General features: G+C 46.9%; 1 protein-coding gene across 1 annotated transcript in view; it reads right to left on the bottom strand.

Moving 5' to 3' along the window:
• grin3ba (glutamate receptor, ionotropic, N-methyl-D-aspartate 3Ba) overlaps positions 1–15923 on the bottom strand; it is a 97699-nt gene that overhangs the window by 80254 nt on the left and 1522 nt on the right. The gene's annotated exons all lie outside the window — the stretch shown is intronic.

Below are 15923 nucleotides of genomic sequence, written 5' to 3'. Positions count from 1 at the left end.
AAAATCTTCCGCAGAGTCATTTGCAGTGAAATATTAAATCATTGTTACTTTTATTGTGTGTTTAAAAAAAAATAAATAATGCTTCCGTCCCTTGTGCAAAGCACTTAATAATTGATTGATTCTCCTCCTGTTCGCTCAATACGCTCATATTGCTTTGTTTAGCCAAATATTCGGCGTTGATTTGTCGCGTTCTCTCCCGGAGCCGAGAAAGCCGAATAAATCTTCTCGTCCGCCGCATTAAAAGTAATTCATGCAGTTCTCCGACCTCTTGGTTTTGTTGTTTCAGAGGAAGCAATGAAAGGCAAACGTGCTCCGGGTTCACCTGCGTTAAGGTGACTTATGAAGTGCGACGCGCTTTAGCGCGACCTGGAAGGCAATTTGTCCTCGCCAATAAAGACGTGAACCTCCCAGGGTCCCCTTTTCGTCTTTGACTCTTCCGCCTTTGTCACTTTGCTCTTAAATATCACTGGCGCTTTCCTTTCACCGGAACTCGCCGCGATTTTATTTTCCATCGGCAAGCGCCGGATCAGCGGCGGATAAATTATGTTTATGCGCCGAGTTGTTGCCGCGTATGAATATCGGATTGTCAACTTTAGCGGTCCGCCCGGGGAACGTCTCCTCCTGCCCTGATTCATGGAGCGACGCCGACACGGAGGTCAGCGGCGCCGCAGGAGTCAAACCGCGGCCCTGGGGCCCCGAGTGGTCCATAAAATAATTTTCAATGGATTATGTTTCATCGTGGAAAAAAAAAAAAAGTTGATACTTTTTCTTTATCAATCTAGTATTGCTAGCGCGGTCTATATCTTTTGGTTTGTCAGACAAACGTCCGTCACATGACTCTGTTTCACCAATCCAACGGAACCACTAGTGACATGTGACTATTCGATCAACCAAATAGAGGCAGGCGGTCACATGACCACACACACACACACACACACACAAAGTCCACACGGGAGCCAAGTTTTGAAAATAAATTTTCATGAAACGTGGTTAAAACAACAAAGAACGCTATGTAATCATCGGCTGTTGTGCTGTTTCATGAGCACAAACGAAAAAAATGTATTTTCTTTTCAGGCAATTTCTTCTGATACAATTTGTTTTTGTGATTTTATAAAGATTCATTTGATATTTGTTTCATTTAAAGTGACATTGCTGGGTAATATCTGTACCTGTGGCTCCCCACTTAATATTTTTGTCTAGTTGACATTCATGCGTGGATTAAAAAAAATATATATATTTGTTATACAAACAAAACCATCTTTACTTTTTTGGAGAAATCTTGCAAAGTCAAATTCTCTGTTCTATTGTCAGATAATTTTGCTAAAATGATGTAAAACATTCCTCATGGAATCGTTTTCCTGCTCTTTTAAGGCCAATTTTGCAGCTTTTTACATGTATTTTTTTCTACATCCAGATTTCGGGGTTTTATATTGTGAGAAAAAGTATTTTTTGATTGCACTTTTTTACCTCCTTGAACTTTGACTTTAATATATTAGGAGTTGGTCTTGGGAAAACAAAATACAACTATATTCTCACGAATGAATATCTTTTCAACCTGACAAAATACACCATTGAACAAAAGTCGTATTTGTAGTTTTTATAGACAAAAGTCCTCCTCTCCAGAATGAAACACGAAATAGGTTGATGAAAATGAAGTTGTATTTCTCAAACGCACTTAAGTAATGATTTTCTTCGCTCCTCTGACGTTAATGTGGTAACATTATTGTGCGGGGGCGGACCCGAACGCAGGACTTCGAGGCAGAGGCATAATGCTCAATGGAGTTTATCCCGGAAACTGGGTCATACGCGGTTGTAGCAGTCCAACAAGGCGGAGGTACAGAAACGCTCGGCTAGGCGGGATCCAAAAGACATACGGCAAGGGTTCGATGACTCTGGGGCAAAACAAAAACTCAACAGGACAGGCTCAAGCGAAAGGGCACAGAATCGCTGTGACTCGGGTTACTCTAACTCACGCGTCGAAGCGGAGAGTCCCACAGGCAGTGAACGCAACGAACTGGCAAATGCCAGTGACAAAATCTCCAATTTAAATGCCCGTCTAATTAGAGTCATATGACTGTCTTGGAAAAACTGTGCGTCACAATTTCAACTTTATTCTCAAAATTATTCCCATTTGAATTTAGGGGTTGATACGATGATGTTTACTCGGCGGTCCTTGGAGAAATGTCGCCTCCGGCCACAAAATGCTTGAGAAGTCCAATCGCACAGCAGTTGTTGGGATTGGCAGCCGTGATCTAAGGTCGCTCTAAACAAACGCGAGGACTCCAAAGTCAGCCCGGAGGTGCTACATCCCCCACTGCGAGTTACTTAAGGGTGCGGCGCTTAATTTTGCAGCGGCCCTAATGAGCCTTGCCGAGCTCATTGCAAAGCTCAGCGAAGGTCGATTGAAATCTGGGCTGGCGGTGGATGAGAGCGGGTGGCCTCCATTATTATTCGGTTTTTCTAATACCCATTAAATCTTGAGCGCGAAGTGGCCACGTCGTTAAGTAGGGCCCGACTGGCTGCCTTCATTTGGCGCTGGTAAACATTTTGACTAAATCACGGGGAACACACTTTGGACTCCACCAAGTGTCGTTTGCACAGCTGGAAATGTCCTGTCGGGAACTGTAATTTTTGTCCGTCCTCTGATTGGTTGTCCAGAGCGGGATTTACAGCCAACTGGTTTCTACAATTGTGACCTGGATTAAGTGCAGTAATTCCCCACCCAAGTTCCACGTATGAAATGCAGCCAGTGCTTGGTTGCAACCAGCAGAGGCGCTGTTGAGCCAGTCTTCCCGGGTTTACCGTTCTACGGAAGGAGACGTCGGCAATTAAAAGTTGAACTACAAAATATTACGGCCGCATTATTCTTCTGGATTCGGCAACGCCATTGAAAAGGAAATTCGAAACGTTCGGAAAGCGACGCTCCGATCCCACAGCGATTCCAAAAAAACAATTCATCCAATCAATCGCGTTAATTTTCCTCGTAACGTCCATCAGTCGCTCCCCCCCCCCCCCCCCCCCGGTCCGGAACGAAGCCAGATAAAGTGGACGGCTGACTTCTTTATTGTCGCATGATTCAGCCGGCGCGTGGGCACCGTCGTCCGTTTGCGTGCCGGCTACCGTCTCCAGCTCTTGACATGCATCAGAGTCGATTTTTCACGATGGGTAGTTCCTTTCGACTCACGCGTGACCCCGACCGGAATGAGCGGTAGAAAATGGATGGCTGGAGAGATGAATCGCTAGTCGTCCGTGAATGCTCCCAATCCTCTTCGACGTTTTCACCGGCTTCGACTCTCGTGTTGATATTTGACCTCAACAAAGCAATTTCAGATGTCCGGCACCAAAGTCAATGCGATGCATTTAAGGACGCAAAACAATGCACTCATAATCCGTGAAAGCAACTTTCAGCGTGACAAAAATGTATTCCATCGAGAGACATTTAACACCAATTACAATTCCGATGCATACTGTAAATTCTGTTCTAGCCCAGAAAGAAAACCAGTATTTGACTGATTTCAATGACATTTAAAGCAATCCGTCGCTAATTCCATCTCAAATTATGACTGTGTTGAACTTTTTTTTTTTTTTTTTTTTTTTTAAAAATCAAAAATGAGTCATCGTATTGTGGACAATTACAGAATGGTTGACGTTTTTTTTTTTTACGTCTAGTTCCAGTTCCAGTACCTGTGCAATGGTACTCCATCCAAACGAAACCAGCGCATTCCGTACTCTGTGACGGTACGAGATGGTCTGCCAGAACTATGTTGTTTAACTTCTTGGTGAAGGGTTTTCTTGTCAGTAGTGAGGAGTTTTTTTCTTCTGGACTAGACTCTTTAGGATCAAAGTAGCAGGTTTTTTTTTTTTTTTTTAACCGAACCCAAATGAAAAGTACCTTCGAAGCACGTTCGTTTTTGTGATTTAGTACTTTCAAGTTCGAATGACTGAAAAACTCAGATCCCGAACCCTAACATGACCGCGTTTTTTTGTGAAAACTCCACCTTAAAAATCAAAATATTTGGGGTAGCGCGATGGTTGAAACTTCAAAATCGTGCTAAGCATTGCCTGGTCTCACAGTGAAGTGGTTCTGGGTTCCAATCTCGGCTCAAGCACTCCCGTGTATGTTTTGCTTACTCCCACATTCCAAAAACTTCTTTTAGGTTAACTGAAGACTAAACTCCAGTAAGTGGTCTGAACCGTTCTTTGTCTATATGTTAAGAAGACACCACGGACTGTACTATGTTGTCAACTTCGAGTTGGGCAAAACCAATCGGCGCACGCACGACGATCTTTTCCGCGTCGTCCGTGGGGTCTCCCGCATATCAAGGATTGGCGCCGGTACCTCAATTTACCACCGAGTCGTAAAACGGCCCGGCACAACGAGGCTTTTCCAGTCGAAGCGACCTCGCCGCAAAAACTGACGGTTAAGGTCTTCATTCCGGAAAGATCCGCAGGAAACATCTGGCAGAGCTGCAGATGTCGCAGGCACACTTCCCTGTAGTTTGCTGATCCTTTCATCTCCCAAACCAAGTCCCAGACAGGTTGTTCCTTTGGAGCGACGGGAACGGAGTTAGCCGTATCTTCAAAAGATTTACAAGCGGGTCCAGATCTTCCAAACGTTGTAATTGGAGCAATGTCCAAATACTAAATGTACGACAGCACACCCCCAAGATTCCACGGGGACAGGGCCAGAGCCTTGGCGCAAAACTGCAAAGCGCAAACAAAGCCGACTCAGCGAAGCAAAACTATCACTTGAACATACATCAACCGGTGACGAATTCCCTTTGAGCCGGGGGCTTTGGCACCTTTCGGGGCATCTCCGGCGTCGACAGAACGTGGCCAGGTGTTTTTCGAGGATGGATTGCACAAAAACAAACTACGTAATGTGTCGACGAGAGGATATAAATCATCCCTGTGTTTGGGTTTCTTGCGCACGCCTCGCCTTCTGGATCCGTACCCCACCCTGCCGCCTTCCCTGTCGTTTTTTTTTTGTTTGTTTGTTTTTGGGCCAATCGCAGGATGACGGGCCCGCCGCCATCTGCCGGTATCTGTTTAATTCCAGTCCGGCGTCACCCGTCCTACCTCCGTCTGCTCGCCTCCGACCTGCGACCTCCGGGAGTCGGCGGTCGCGCGCCGCACTTATCGCGGCAGACCAGCTGGCCCTCCGCCGCCGGTGTCGCGCTTGGGTTGGTCGCGCGCTAGCCCGCCGCACAAAAGTCAGGGCGGGAATTGTGGAGAAAAATGCGAGGGAGGGGAAGTAGAGCACAAAGTCCACGTGGACGAGTGGCGATAGCTGCCAGGTTATCAGCTGCTAATCCTTTGAAAAACGGCCCATTTGGAGGAAAACTCCCCAATGGAAGAAAAACCTCGAAACGTGACGACTGCTTCCCAGCGTTCGGGCGATCATCATTGCGGTCAACGTCCTTTTCTGGGTGACCGCCCAAATCCCGATTCCTTCTTCTTTACTTTCTATCCCCCCCCCCACCCCCACCATCGCCAGGACAAGGAAGAATCACAAAAACCGACTGATTCCAAGGACCAGAAAACTGACAGACCCGTGTGAATTGTTTTAGATTGGGGGGGGGGGGGGACTACTGCCTGATTTATCCAGTTATGCATAGTCTTGGTGTGCGTTTATTATCATCATGATCGTCCTTCATGCGTTCCCTCCCTCTGTTCCTCGTTTCCTCACCCGACTTTAACAACTGTTAGTTCTTTACTTGTTTCCGAGTCTCGTAATCCCCTTTTATCATTCTTGGTCTTTATTTTTACTCGATCTGGACTGCGATGGTCATTTCCTCCCACCCAAATCGGCGGCGCCCTTCCTAAATCTTCATTTCCTCCCACCGCGTAGCGACTCCTCCGCGACGCGCTCCGGACGTTGCCCTTCCCCTCGTTTTGCGTTTTCATCATGGCGTCCCTCGTTTCCCGTCCGTTTCGCTTAACGCGATTTAATCCTTTCCCGCTTTTACGATATCATGAATGAAAATTAAAACAAAGAGTAAAAACTACTCGTCAATTACTTTGCGCGTTTACCTCGAAGGATCTCCACGCAGCTAAAACGGCAACTGCTTAGGTAACGTGGTATTCATGTGCATTTTTTTTTTTTTAACAGTTTTGGTAGTCATGTTGGTGAATCACTATAACATACTGCACAAAATATGTATATTTTACCCAAATTAATTAAGGAATAACCGATGCGAAATATTAACTTTGAACTCCCGCTGCATTTACGGTGCAGTTGGCAACCGCCAATTTTTACACGTCAATGCCGAGGAGCTAAAAAAAAAATTTTGTCGATTACTAGTACATTTTCTGGGGAGAGTCACTGATGGTGTAGTGGTACACACGCCTGCCTTTGTTGCGGGCAGCGCGGGATCGATTCCGGCTCTGTGATTGTGTCGATATCTGCCCTGCGACTGACTGGCCTGGCGACCAGTTCAGGGTGTCGTCTGCCTTTTGCCCCGAAGTTAGCTGTGATAGGGCTCCAGCTTTTTGCAACCCTCGTGAGGATAAGCCGCTTGGATAAGGTTTCAAAACTGTCCTGCGCGACTGCACGGTCATGCAGAATGGAGGATCCGTCTACCCTTGAACGTCGGAGCGGTTTTGCCGTGCAACAGGGAATCTTTATACCCTGCGCCTCGGGTTTTTGTATTTGGGTGCGACACCCCGTGACTAAGCGACAAGACCGTGCAAAACGGGAAAGACGAGGACAAGTGGCTCCTTGATTGTACCGGAGCTACTCCGCGGAACCGCTTCGGTGTCCGTTGAAAGCAACGGAGATCATCCTCAATTAGCACCGCGCCGCGAAGAAACAAAAATCCGGGTGGAGCGACGAGCTCGGAACGTCGCAATTAGGAGAAATGAGATCCACCCCGAGAGAAAAAAAAAAAAAAAAGCGTCACGCCGGCGTGGAGCGACATCAGACCGGCGGCACGGACACAGCGCAAAAAAAAAAAAAAAAACAGCCTGCAAAAACAAAGACGGAAAATTGAACTAAGACAAGCTGAAAATATGCGGCGCCGTTAACGCCGCGGAGACGCCGGCGAACTGTCACCGCGCCGCTAATAAAGAATAAGACGAGGGGGTGAAAAAAAATGAAAAATAAAGAAGCTTTGAGCTGTTTGCAGTTAAGTGGCGAGCGTGGCGCAAACTGTCACTTGGCTCTGACTCTTGCCTGAGTTTTTTGGGGTCTCCCCCCCGCCACCGCCACCGCCACCTCCTGGGCGCTTACTGGGCCGTGGTGCAAATCCCCTCATCATCTGAAAGAAAATGTGAAAGGCAGCAGGCTTGCAAAGCCTCATTAGGCTTAAAAACGCGTCGCGGCTGCACAGCACCGCGCGTGTTACGCGCAGATACGCAACAAGCTTGCCGCCGTGTCCCTCGCAGCCACAATGACGAGTCGTTTTCTGTGGGGGTCCGCAGATTAAAATGTCATTTCATTCAAGAGATCCTCCCCCACCCCCCCACCCCCCAATAATTTATATTTTGGGAGTGAAGGGATGTCATTAAAAAGCCTGTATCGATAATAATAACAAAAGAATGAATGAAGAATGGAGCGGGAGATCGACAGACGGATCGGTGCAGCGTCCGCAGTCATGCGGACTTTGTATCGGTCCGTTGTGGTAAAGACGGAGCTAAGTCGAAAGGCGAAGCTCTCAATTTACCAGTCGATCTACGTTCCTACCCTCACTTATGGGCATGAGCTGTGGGTCGTGACCGAAAGAACAAGATCCTAGAAATGAGTTTCCTCCGCATGGTGTCCGGACTCTCACTTAGAGAACGGGTGAGAAGCTCGGTCATCAGGGAGGGGCTCAGTGTCGAGACGCTGCTCCTCGCATTGAGAGGAGGCAGATGAGGTGGCTGGGGGTGAGATCCTGCACCAAGTGGAGGAGTCAAAGTATCTTGGGGTCTTGTTCACGAGTGACGGAAGATCGACAGACGGATCGGTGCAGCGTCTGCAGTCATGCGGACTTTGTATCGGTCCGTTGTGGTAAAGACGGAGCTAAGTCGAAAGGCGAAGCGCTCAATTTACCAGTCGATCTACGTTCCTACGCTCACTTATGGGCATGAGCTGTGGGTTGTGACCGAAAGAACAAGATCCCAGATACAAAGTTTCCTCCGCATGGTGTCCGGGCTCTCCATTAGAGAACGGGTGAGAAGCTCGGTCATCAGGGAGGGGCTCAGTGTCGAGACGCTGCTCCTCCGCATTGAGAGGAGCCAGATGAGGTGGCTGGGGCATCTGATCCGGATGCCTCCCGGACGCCTCCCTGGTGAGGTGTTCCGGGCATGTCCCGTCGGAAAGAGACCCCGAGGACGACCAGGGATAAGCCGGAGAGACTATGTCTCTCGACTGGCTCGGGAACCCCTCGGGATCCCTCCAGGAGGGGCTCAGTGTCAAGCCGCTACGCCTCCGCATTGAGAGGAGCCAGATGAGGTGGCTGGGGAATCTGATCCGGATGCCTCCCGGGCGCCTCCCTGGTGAGGTGTTCCGGGCAAGTCACACCGGAAAGGGACCCCCGAGGACAATCGGGGACACACTAGAGAGACTATGTCTCTCGGCTGATTTGGGAACGCCTCGGGATCCCCTCCGGAAAAGCTGGAAGAAGTGGCTGGGGAAAGGGAAGTCTGGGTATCCCCTTGCTGAAACTACTTCCCCCACGACCCGACCCGGAAAAGCGGCAGATAATAGATGGAAGAATGAATGAACGAAGCAACACGTGCAAGAGGGAAAGCGGTTCCCAGATTAATGGTAAGTAAGTTCCTTTCGGCTTGTCCCAATCGGGGTCGCCACAGCGTGACATCTCAACGCTCATATTTCTTTGGCACAGTTTTTACACCGGATGCCCTTCCTGAACACAACCCCTCTTGGGGAGTGGAGGCCCCGAACTCACACCCCCTGGTTTTTACCAAACCAGTGCTCTGGGGCCTCTGATTAACGCTAAAAGTCCCAATTATTACGTTCAAATAATTTACGGCTATGCGAACAGTGTCCGGTTAAATGACAAGTGGGGGGCGATTTCAAATTTTTTTTTTTTTTTAATCAACCGCAGTGCCATCGAAATGCAAATTTGTCATAAATAAATGGTTTTACTCTTCGCACAAACTCAGTCTCAGATTGATGACACGACATCCTGCCCTGACCGTTGTAACGTGCTGCTTTCCGGTCTTCCCACGTCTGAGATCTGAAGCCTCAATTTTGTGCAAAACGCTGCATGCAGCCAGACTCCCGACGAGCACTAGAAATTTTGCTCTTATTTCCACAACTCTCGTAGCACCCGAGATGTGATTTTTATATCTTTTGTTCGTCTTAGCTCCTTCCTTTAGCATCTGGAACCCTACGCTCCGATCATGCTGTTGCTTTTGGCGACCCTAAGAGCTAAAAAGAAGTCTGCAGGTTTGGGATCGAGCACTCTGGAGTGGCCTACCCGCAGAAGGTAAAAATGGCGACCACTGGAGAAACTACGTCTTATAAGGAATAGTCCACATAAACAGAAATGTCTCTTGTTCTTGTTGCTATGTTGTTCCTTGTTCTGTACGTCGTACCAGGCTAGCACCGAGTTCTGTAGAAATTTTTTTTTTTTTTTTTTTTTTTTACAAACTTGGTCATTAATTCTGATTCTGATAGTGAAACGTTTGAATCTCGACTTATTTTTAAACTCTCGCATTTGGCTAAAGCACACCTAGGAAAGAACTGGTCTCTTTGCTTGCCGGATCACATATCATCTGGATTTTGGCCTGTTTTACTGCCACTTCTCTCCAGATTGGAGTGACATGATAACGGGTGGACGTCCTTGAAATTGAAAAGGATGTTGACCCAATTGGATCTCAAATACCGACGGGAATTGGGGATACCAGCCAAATGGGCGGTGCTCAATTCTGAAGATTTGCCACGAAAGCCGTGGGGTGCAAGGTCACTTTCGGGTCCACCCCTATCTTCAATTTAGTCTCCAGAATTGCAAAACGCAGTTCTCCCCGCCCCTAGTTCATATCGTAAAAAGCACAGTATCAATTATTAACGCAACATTTCTGCCGGAAGGATATTAACCACGTGGCGCACAAACTATACACGCGCCACAAAGGCAAATAGCAAGCGCGGTATCGTGAATTAAGACTCTGAAATGAAGCCTTGTGAAGAATTCCAAGGGTGGATTTCAATCGCATTGAGTGCGGGCGTGGGCGTAAGGAGACGGTAACGAACGCATCCTCGGCGGTAAAATCATGAATTCTCGCCACAGCGGCCTCCGCCCTTAATCACATTTAGTAAACCGGGAAGAAGCTCGTCCGCCCTCCCCTCCCGACCGGACTTCCGGCCACCGCGGGAATGATTTTAGCGACCACGTCGGCGGGTCAAAAAGGTGCCCGGCGATGCCGCGCTCCAGAGCGGCCGCATTGCAAAGATGTTTCCTCTTCCTGCCTTTAAAGCGACGCGCGCGCTGTTTACACAAAGGCGGGGGAAGGTCGATTCTAAACGCGGTTTCATTCACTGGGGGGGGGGGGGGGATTAACAGAGGTTACATTAGCTTTAACGTCAAATCTCATCACGTTGCTCAAGTGGGAATTCGGAAGGCCTTATTTTTTTTTTTTTTCCTCCTCACTTTTTCACACTCACCCGCCGTCCTCTGTGTCAAAAGATAGACGGTAAAGATTTACAGTTAGGGGGGGGGGTCACACACTAGTTCTAATTAGCTTAAGTAGAAAGGGAAGGATTGCAGGCTGAAATGCATCGACCGAGAGGAGATAAACGTCTCTCGCCGCCATTTTCGTCTTTGTCCTGGCGCGACATTAACGAGAACTTTCCGCTTCCGGTGACCGGCGGCGGCTCGAGAAGCGGTGGTGGAACAAAAAAAAAAAACAACAAAGAATTCCACATCGGACTAAAAAAAAAGTCTCTTCAGAAAGCAAAATTTCCCCACATCAAATATAGATTCGCAGATATCACACACACACACGAATCCCAAACGCCTCTCGACTCAGGTTTTATTTTCACCAATCTCGTCGATAAAGCCAATCAGTCATGATTCTTCCTTCCAATTATGTGTCAAAATAAAATCAATGATTACAGAAATTAGAGATGACTTATTGAGATTGAACAAACGCACCGGAAGTTCGAAGACTCCCTTTAACCTCTTCCGACAACAACCCAGGCTAAACTTCGCTCTTCTCCAAAGCTGCATACAAATAAGAGCGGCATCACTTCAACATAGTTCCTTGGCGCCAATGTACTACTTTTCTATTTGCCGCCAATCTTGTGGCATTTTGGACCGTTTTAGTAGGAGCACAAAAACGCAAACGTGAGCATTTGTGAAGAGAACCGCAAATATTAATGGGACTACTGTACTGGACCTGAGCTAAAATATCATAAGAATCGATAAACTATCAAAATAATAATCACTGGTGAACCGTTATGCCTTCAATTAGCCCAGAAAGTGGTGTGAAAGGGGGGGGGGGGCTAATGGCGCTCAGTGTTTGCGCAACGGAGGACGTCCATTGTTGTTGCGGGAAGATTGAATACGTACACAGAGGAACAAAAATGTAATTCCATTTCCATTTTCGACGATTTTTGCAGCGGAGGGAGTTCGGAGCGGGAAAAACAAAGCAACACCGTCTGCCAAAAATCTGCTCGGGCACACAGACTCGGCCAAAAAAAAAAAAAAAAAAAAAAAAACGAGGAGACGGTTTTCGGTGTGTTTTTTTTTTTTCTTGGGTGAGGAGAGGATCCCCTCGGGATTTATGGAAATTATGGAGATTTTTTTTTTTTTTTTTTTAATTTTGTGCGTGTGTGAGCGGAGGCCATGTTTTTCAGGCGCGGATCCCCACGGCGCCCGCCCCGGAGGTTTCCGCTTTTTAAAAGCAAATTTGTTAAGCGTGTTGACGCACACGGGACGACGGGTAAAAGTTGGCCCACGTTGGTTCCTTGGCAAGGCACCTCTACGTTAATGCTGGAGCGAGAATTCTGTAGATTTGAAGACGTTCCCAAAACGTGGACCGGCGCATCAGTACGAGTTCTTCATCGCAGCTTCTTTCAATATTCAGTTTTGTCGTAATGACGCGAGAACATTGAGGGAGACTTTGGCAAATCGTGAAGAATTCTTCAGGCCGTTTAACGCTATCTTGATGTGTTTTCCTTCAGATGATATTTACGTTTGTTTCCCGTTTTGTCCGGTTTTCCCGTAATTCGCGTTCACGACTTGCTCGTTAGGTTTTGTTGTTGCTCCCTGCGGGCACTTGTATCTGTGTGCCTCGTTGTCACATCGGTTAGCAACTATTTACTTCCCCGGTTCGCTTCAGTCCTCACAGATGTTTTTTTTTTTTTTTTGTAGTTATTCATATTATCTCGTTACGTTCGGAATTTCAAAGACGCAGCGCTTCGGTTCTCTTACATTCCTTGCTTGCATTTTTTTTTCTTTTGATAAAAAAAAAAATTCCCTCCGTTGAGATTGCCCAACTTTTGCCTCACCGCCATGAAAACCCGTTAACTGAAAACTGCAGTTGAAGTTTCCTCTCAAACTAAACCCTTTGGTTACTTAAACAACCGAGCAACTTGCGTTGTTGGAACCCTTCCATCCTTAGCCGTTGGAACAAAAATGGCAGCGCAAAACATGTAGACAGACAGCAAGGCAATAATCAGAGGTATATATTTTGTTATCCTCTTCAAAAAAAAAAAAATAACTGATGCTATTACAAATCACAGATAAACGATGACTCTTCTTCATTCGTGTTTGTACGCCTATTTTCCGGCTGCTGGTGGGCACAGCACAAGGAGGAGCACAATAAATTGAACGAGGGCATCAAACCACGAGACACAAAGTCCTTGAAAGGCCTCTTCACATCGCACTTCGCGGCCCGCATCGCCGTCGATGAGCCCGCTCATTGTGTACGGCGATCACGTCGCCAGGCAACCGTTCCCGTCGCGCTGAGATTCGGGGACACAATACGGACGACATTCCGGTGACGCGGTTAAAGGAAGGCGCAACGGCGGACGTCCGAGCGGGGCGGGAAGAGCCTCCGCGAGACTTCCCGGGAGGTCTCCGAGCAACCACTTCCGAATATGGGCGAGATGGCAACAAAAGCGTCGTCGAAAACCGAGCGGTGTAAAAGAAATAACAACCGATTGATGTTGATTTAAAAGCAATTCTGTTTTCCCAACAATTGATGAAGGAATTAGTACATAAATACGCAGAAAATTTTCTTTTTTTTTTTTTTGTCAACTTGACAAAAATCACGGCACGGGGGGAGAACGGGGGGGGAAAAAAAGCAACGACAAAAATGCTTCGGCGCTCTCGACAAAACACGGCCGACGCGCTGCGCTACACTTTGCCGCCCGGAAAACTAAACACACGAAAAGCAAAGCAAAAAAAAAAAAAAAAAAAATGGCTGATGCATCCAGAAAGTGAAAAAGTTTCTTTTTGCCCTGCGGGCTGTACGCCAGAATCCCGCAGAGCTCAAAGTCCTCCTTGCAGCTGGAGGAAGCTCTCAGCTGTGTCCCGGCTCCCACTTTGACGGCTCTTTCCCATCTCCCACCTTTCGTTCTCTCTTTCTCTCCGTCTCCCTTTCTTTCTCTCTCTCTCGCGGCCTCGCCGAGTGACCTCATCGTCACGTCGGGGTGACTTATCGATATGATATGACAAAACTTCAATCTTTGGGCTGTCTCTTCCGTGCATGCGCGTGTACAGTAGAACTGCGCTTAAAAAAAAAAAAAAAAGCCTTCCCTACTGACAAATGATGACTTTCTTAATAACAATTTTACTCTGTCGCTGACTTCGTGATACGGTTTTCAAACGCAGGAGCTGAAGTCGGCCGCAGCACGTTTCGCTCTGACGGATGGATGACGTCATGGAATTTGAAAAATCTGATTGGTTAAATAGTCCCGTCGCTAAAGGCCCTTTCCGACCTGTCAATCACTGGTACGATAATAGCCAATCAGATAGCCGCATTGTCTTAACCCCTGTCTTGACACGCCCCCTTTCGCAGTGTTGTCCCACAAGCAACGCTGGTTGTCAGTAGCGTGCGCTTGGAAAAATTTACGTCACGAAGACGCGCAATTGTGATGAAAGATATCCTGCTAGCTTACAAGGGTGCGCTTGATTCATTTTCCAAAGCTTAACATTGCGTCCTCCTCCGTCCAAAATCTTAATTCCGTGCACGTATCCTTGCGTGAAATAGTTGAGGCCTCTCTGTAGAGCTCTCTTGGACAAGTCTGGCGCATTTGGCAAAAAGCATAGCGCAATATTATCTGGGATACGCGACAGAGAATCGACTTCAAACCTGTTCTGTTCAGTCGCCACTTTGGGAACTTGTGGGATGTGGCAACTGTAGCTAAGGGGGTGGAGCTTAAGCTCGCCAGTCGGAAAGGTCCATTGAGACAAGATCGTCAATAGCGAATAATACAATTTAGGTCACAGGGGTCAAACTCAAGGTCAGGGGGCCAAATCTGGACTGCCGTATAACTCCATGTGGCCGGCGATAGCAAATTCTGTGCGAAAACATGTATCCATCGTAAAATCAATTTTCATAGTAACGTTTCATTTGTGGCGGCACGGTGGCTCAGCTGGAAGGCGTTGGCCTCACAGTTCTGAGGTCCTGGACCTGCCTGTGTGGCACTCTGGTTCTAGGCTCCCTGCGACCCGAGTGAGGATAAGCGGCTAAGAAAATGCATGATGGATGTTTCAGTTGTAACAGTTGTAAAAAAAAAAAAAAAGTTTCGTAATAAGTGTACAAGGATCGGACATTTTTGTGAGTGGGATCTCATACAGAAAAAAAAGAAATAAATGAAAAAATAAAACACAAAAATGCCCAAAATATACGTTATTGCTTAAGGTAATTGGTTCTCATAATGTGGTACAAGATGACATCATGGAAATTAAAAAATCTGATTGGTTAAAGAAAAACAGTCCCATTGCTACCAAAGAAAACATCGTCAATGACAAATATTACAATTTCGGTCACAGGTGTCAAACGCAAAGTCCGGGGGCCAGATCCGGACCGGCACATGATTTAACGAAATAATCATTGAATTGAATGTTTAAAGGTGGCATTGCAGAATAAAGTGACTTCAACACTTTTTTTTTTATTTCTATTTAACGTTTAGCTACATTAGATGAGCAGTTATTCTTCTCCAAATATTTGTTTTCGTACAATATTTAATTGACTGGAAATTGATTTATTTATTTTTTTTCAATGAATTTAACTGGTGTTAATGATCAACTTGCACACAACGTTAGCATCTTACAGTATAGAAAAGGATATCGGAATAAGAACATTTACCTCATTTTTGACGAGCACTCGGGCCTACTACTCTATTAATATTTTTCGGCACTTGTTGAACTTAATATTTTTCGTGGCGATGCAAAACGTTTTAAAAACTGCACCTTTTGGATGCTCACAACTGAAGTCCTGCATAGTTTGCACCATTTGCAGGTCCAAATTGTGAAGTCTCGCGAGATTTGCTGACAATTGTTGAATATTTGGCATATATATATATATATATAATATATATATTTTTTTTTTTTTTTTTTTACCCCTAGTGGAACCACATGGATTGAGTGTGTACTCGCACACACACAACACAAACACATAAATATTGGTACACACGGGCCGACAGGAAGCAGACGCCGCACGGCCGCGGCGTCAATCTGTCGCCAACTCGACTGTCGGAGTGATTCACTCGCACAGGAAGCTTGACACCTCACCGTCCCCCGTCCCCCCCCCCCACCTCAACAGTCCCCCCCCCCCCACACACTCAGTCGAGACTTTGCAGCGAGAGCTTGAAGGAATAATGACAATGCTGTAAATAACAAAAGGCTTCTGCTGGGGGGGGGGGGCCTTGAGAGTTCAGTCCAAAGTGAAGGCATTAAACATGCAGGTTCACCCGCCATTGAAGTGGGGGGGGGGCTGCGGGTGTAAGGGGGGGGGGAGGCGAATCT

Source organism: Syngnathoides biaculeatus, chromosome 15 (genome assembly GCF_019802595.1).
Source record: "Syngnathoides biaculeatus isolate LvHL_M chromosome 15, ASM1980259v1, whole genome shotgun sequence".
Lineage (NCBI taxonomy): Eukaryota > Metazoa > Chordata > Actinopteri > Syngnathiformes > Syngnathidae > Syngnathoides > Syngnathoides biaculeatus.
This window is presented reverse-complemented; position numbering and strand designations above follow the sequence as displayed.